Genomic DNA, 5869 nt, shown 5'->3' on the forward strand with positions numbered 1-5869 from the left:
ACCGAGACTCTTAAGGTGGATCTTACTCCTACAGGAGTTTGATATTGAGATCAGAGACAAGAGAGGAGCAGAAAATGGAGTGGCAGATCATCTTTCCCGAATGAGAGTGGAAGCTGAAACACCACTGGATGATACATTACCCGAGGAGAATGTCTATGTGATCACCTTGCTGGAGGATGAGTATTTGGATCAGGCTGATTGCTGTGCCATGAGACAAATTCAGGATGATCTCCCATGGTTTGCAGACTTTGCAAACTACCTATGTGCTGGAATTGAACCACCGAACCTGAAGGGATATGAGAGGAAGAAGTTCATGAGAGATGTGAACCACTATTACTGGGATGATCCCTTCCTCTACAAGAGATGCTCAGATGGTTTATTCAGGAGATGTGTTCTGGAGAATGAGATGCAAGGGATTCTTTTCCACTGCCACAGTTCAGAATACGCAGGCCATTTTGCAACATTCAAGACGGTTTCTAAGGTCCTGCAGGCTGGTTACTGGTGGCCTACACTTTTCAGAGACGCCCATGAGTTTGTCTCAAAGTGTGATGCATGTCAGCGGAAGGGCAACATCAGTAAGAGAAATGAGATGCCCCAAAATTTCATCCTTGAAGTTGAAGTTTTTGATGTATGGGGAATTGATTTTATGGGCCCTTTCCCATCTTCTTATGGAAATGAGTACATCCTGGTTGCGGTTGATTATGTCTCCAAGTGGGTGGAAGCAGTAGCCAGCAAGACAAATGACTCTAGTGTTGTCAAGAAAATGTTCAAGACAGTCATTTTTCCAAGATTCGGGATCCCGAGAGTGGTTATTAGTGATGGAGGCTCTCACTTCATCAACAAGACGTTCGATAAACTGCTGAAGAAACATGGAGTAAAGCATAAGGTAGCTACACCTTATCATCCTCAGACAAGTGGGCAGGTTGAAATATCGAACCGAGAAATCAAGGGGATTTTGGAGAAGGCTGTAGGCAAAACAAGGAAAGACTGGGCTGTGAAGCTTGATGACGCCTTATGGGCGTATAGAACCGCCTACAAGACTCCCTTGGGCACCACTCCTTTTAATCTGGTCTATGGAAAGTCTTGTCACCTACCTGTGGAATTGGAGTACAGTGGTTTTTGGGCAACGAAGTTGATGAACTTCGACATTAAAACCGCTGCAGAAAGGAGGATGGTTCAGTTGAACGAGCTGGACGAGATTCGGTTGAACGCCTATGAGAACACCAAAATCTACAAGGAAAGAACTAAGGCGTGGCATGACAGAAAGATAATCCCGAGAGACTTCGCTGCTGGAGACAAAGTCCTTCTGTTCAACTCTAGACTCAAGCTATTTCCTGGAAAGCTTAAGTCTCGTTGGTCCGGACCTTTCACCATCACAGAGGTTAGACCTTATGGAGCTGTTGTCTTGGAAGACAATGGGAGGAAATTCACCGTCAATGGGCAGAGGCTAAAACCTTACTTCACAGATGCAAAACCCGAAGAAGGAACCAACATTCCTTTAACGGAACCCGATCTCGCCTAAGGACAACAAAATAGTCAGGCTCGCGACTTTAAACAAGCGCTGAGTGGGAGGCAACCCACATGGTTTGATTTTCTTTCTCTTTTTGTGATTATGTTTTCTTGTGTGAATTGATTTTTGGTTGTGTTTTTAGATGATTTTTAGGCATGTATCACGATCAGGCATAGATCGATCCGAAAGAAACAGAACGGCGATCCAGGTAAGGGATCGGTCGATCCGGTATACGCAGATCGGTCGATCCGTACACAAGATCGGTCGATCCTAAGGGTCCGGATCGGTCGATCTTAGGTAAGTCTAGCCCGGTTTGATTTCACTCAATTTAAACCGGAAAACACCCACAAAAGATCCCACTCGCGAAAATCAGATCAAAACACTCATAATTTCATCTTCCTCTCCTCTCAAACTCTCTCAAACCTCTCAAGAACACCCAAAATCGATTTTCATCATTTCTCAACCGATTTTTGTAATTCTTGGTGCTAAACTCATTAGTTTTTCAAGCTCTATCCGTTTCTACCATCAGTTTTCATCAAGGCACAGGTATGACTTCCTAAATTTGGAATCTAAAATCGCCCTAGGGTTGGATTTAGGGGAATCTCCGAATTCTAAATGGAATAGCATCTAGGATGTTTTATTTGTGATGATTATACTCATGGGTTACCTAGATTGCCAATTTGTAGGATGAATTGCGATTTTGTTTAAAAAAAAAAAAAAAAAAAAAAAAAAAAAAAAAAATTAATTTTCGAGTTTAATTGAAAAACGAAAATTGGAATGGAGTGTGATGTGTTATTTTGAGTTTAGAGAAGAGATGTGTGCTAAATTTTACATGTTTAGGAGGTTGATCAGAAATGATTATATAAGAGTGTTTTTCTATATGTCTCTTACTTGGGTTTTGATGAATTAATTTTGCAGATAATGCCTAAGAGACAGAAGAAGCAGAGTGAGCGTGGGGATTCCTCGGTACAGACTGCTAGGCTCAGCACAAAGGGCAAGTTCCGAAAGACGGATAGGTCTCATCCTGCGAATCGAGAGATAACCCAGCAGTGGGATATACATGATGATGATTTCTATGAGCAGATGAGGGGAGTGGAAATATGTCCGTCGCGCTTCGCTCACAGAGACACTACAGATGCATTGGGGATAACCGAGGATATTGAAGCCTTGTTCGAGAAGATTGGCCTGGGGTACATCTTCGATCTCCACTGTGATTGCTATGCTGATTTGACCAGGCAGTTCCTCGCATCAGCCCGCCTCTACCATCCTGACGAGGACAACCCGGTAGCTGATAAGGCGATGTTCTCCTTCATTGTGAACAGGCAGTTCCACTCCATGACCATCTTTCAGCTTTGCGACATCTTTGGGTTCGGAAAAGGACGTCAATCTTGTGTTCCTGACTTCCCGGAACACAATGATTTCTGGACATTCATCGCTTCAGGAAACTTCATCTCTCGAGAGGCCAAGCAAGCGAGAATACGTAGCCCTGTTCTGCGATATGCAGTGAGAGTGATCAGCAGTGTTATCTATGGGAAGACGGAACCCGCTGCAGTGACAAAAGATGAGCTAGCTCTTCTGTTCATCGGGGCTGGACACCTATGGCCTCAAGGCGCAGACATTACCTATGTTAGCGGGAAGGACATAAACATAGGAGCTGTGATCGCGGAGAAGCTTGCGTACTTCAAAGTTTCAGATACGAAGAGATGTGGGTTTGGAGCGGTTATCACACAGATCTTAAGGCATTGTGGAGTGTTTCTTCCACCTGTTGACAGAGTGGTGGATAAGAAGGGGATGTATCAGACCTTTTTCGACATGAGAGCACTCATTAGCAGCCACTACCTCACCGGCCCTTGGCGAGGAAGCATCGACAAGTCCGCCCCTCATATCTACCAGTTCCAGAACCAACAAGGGAGAGAGCAATTTGTCAAGCTACCCGATACCGCCATCACCGAGCTGACTGATCCAGGTGCTATCATATTTCTACCACCGCCTGCATCTCTCTGCACCAGACCCGCGACACTGAAGAAGAAAGGAGTCGCATCATCATCGACACACCAGCAGACACCACATGATGATATAGAGGAGGAACCTGAAGATGAGGAAAGTCTTTTCCCCACGGATTTCACTCCGTATATGCTGCCACCAGCACCTCCCGCTACTGCATCCGCTGCTGAGATCAACGCTTGGTCGATCAAGAGCCATCAAACCAACAACTCCATACTGCTGAAGATGTGGAAGGGAATCTGCAACATTAAGAAGGGATGCGCATCACAGCCAGCTGTTTCTGGAGATAGCGATGACGACTCAGGCGCTCACGACACCGCTGCTGGACCTGAGGCAGCGGAGGACTCTGATGATGATGGAGCCTTGGAGAGGCGCTCCAAGAGGCGTACTGACCGCAACGCCTGATCGGTAATCTCTCTTGGAATTATTTTCACACCGAGACGGTGTGAAGTAAGTCTGGGGGAGGATGCTACTTATGTACCATATTGCTTTTATTTCTTTTATTTTCTTAGTTTATCGGATTTGCTTGTGTTTTAAAAACTCTCTCTACGTATCTTTCTCAGACCCTGTGATGATTATTAGACTATTTCCTTGTGTGTTGTGCATTACATTTCATATTGGCCATTTTTCAGGACTGTTAGCGCAGACAAACCGAGGAACCACTTGACCAAACAACCTCTCCTTAAATCTTTTATCAAGTCTCGGTGAATTGTAATCGACTCAACTATTTTTGACCATTAATGAATTTAATTTCTTTTGACCAGGAATCAACATCAGGAAACGGTACACCATATACACATTCAGGATTTTCTTTACCACATTTTACCACTCTTTAATAATCCTGAATGGCCAGACTCATCAATAGTTTGGTACCACACCTACACCTTACCCTTTTATTTCATCTCCATGCATTCTTACACACTGATTATATGTGCATACATGTGCAAAAACAATGGAGAGATTAGGGTAGACATGGTTCATCCGACTGCTTAGGTAGGATCGGAACATTTAGGTGGTTAGACACGGACCTGTGTGTCTAGAGGTGTAAATGGAAAATTGGGTGTTGTAAGTGTGTGATTGCATCGCAGTGTATATATTCGATTTCGGTTTGTATATGTTTTCACAAAAAAAAAAAAAAAAAAAAAAAAAAAAAAAAAAAAAAAAAAAAAAAAAAAAAAAAAAAAAAAAAAAAAAGATATTATTCAGTATATTTGATTTAGACATTTTATTTTTATTTTGTGTACCAGAGATGATGCGTTGTTTAAATTTGGGGTTAGAGTTTGAGATTTGTTGGGTTTTGATCATTTGAGACTTGAGCAGTTCGAAAACGTGGTTATCAATATACTCGGTTTCTCCAGCGATTTTGCATAATGTTTTGCATTTTTTTTTGTTATCGCTGATACCCACAAACACTTGAGCCTCACCTAATTAAACACTAAAACAGCCTCCCAAACACCGAGCCCGTTATACCTGATGGAGATATCTTTGGTGGAAAGGTCACGCCCTTTTTAATGAATGTAAAGAGTTGATTACTTGAAACTGAGACTTGCAGGTCTGAAATATGGAAAGGTTTGCGCGGTCTTGGTGGGGATTTGGAATGAATGCCTTGACAGTCTCTGATTTAAGTGGTTAGCGAAATCACAAGGTAAGGTCTACTGAGGGTTAGTGAGCTCCCAAATTTTAATCCTCTTTACTTGAGGACAAGCAAAGATTCAAGTCTGGGGGAGTTGATATTCCGTGTTTTTAACGGTTTTAAACTCGTTTTGGAGCAATTAAATGGTCGGTTTTAATTAATGTTTTGGTCTATTTGATGCGTTTTGGTGTTCTTAAGTGTAATATGCAGGTTACTAGATAGCTTGAAAGAAAAGAACGCATTCGGGATTTATTCAGAAGCAAGATGGACCGAACAATGGACCGAATGAAGTATTGATCGCACAGAGCACGAGATCGACCGATCCGGGCTACTTGGATCGACCGATCCCAGGCTTTCATACACGAGATCGACCGATCCGAGCCATGTGGATCGACCGATCTCAGGCGCTACGGGCTCCACACGCACAAACGAGCTTTTCACTCCTTTTTACCCACTCCCCTCAATAATTCAGAAAAGAACTCGACTTTGGAGACTCACAAAAGACCAGGGGCGACCAAGGAGGAGATTTACAAGTTCTAGAGAGAAGATTTGAGTGTTTTGTACTTGTTTTGGTGTGATTTGTGAAGATTTGTAAAGGAGTTCATCTCAAAACCATTTGGAGAAGATCTTCTGAACCTTTACTCTGTTTTAATACAATCTTATCATGTTTTCTTCATCAAAATCGTTTTGTTCTTGCTTAGTTATGTGTGAGTAGTCATCTA

This window comes from Brassica napus, chromosome C7, assembly GCF_020379485.1.
Source record: "Brassica napus cultivar Da-Ae chromosome C7, Da-Ae, whole genome shotgun sequence".
Taxonomy (NCBI): Eukaryota; Viridiplantae; Streptophyta; class Magnoliopsida; order Brassicales; family Brassicaceae; genus Brassica; species Brassica napus.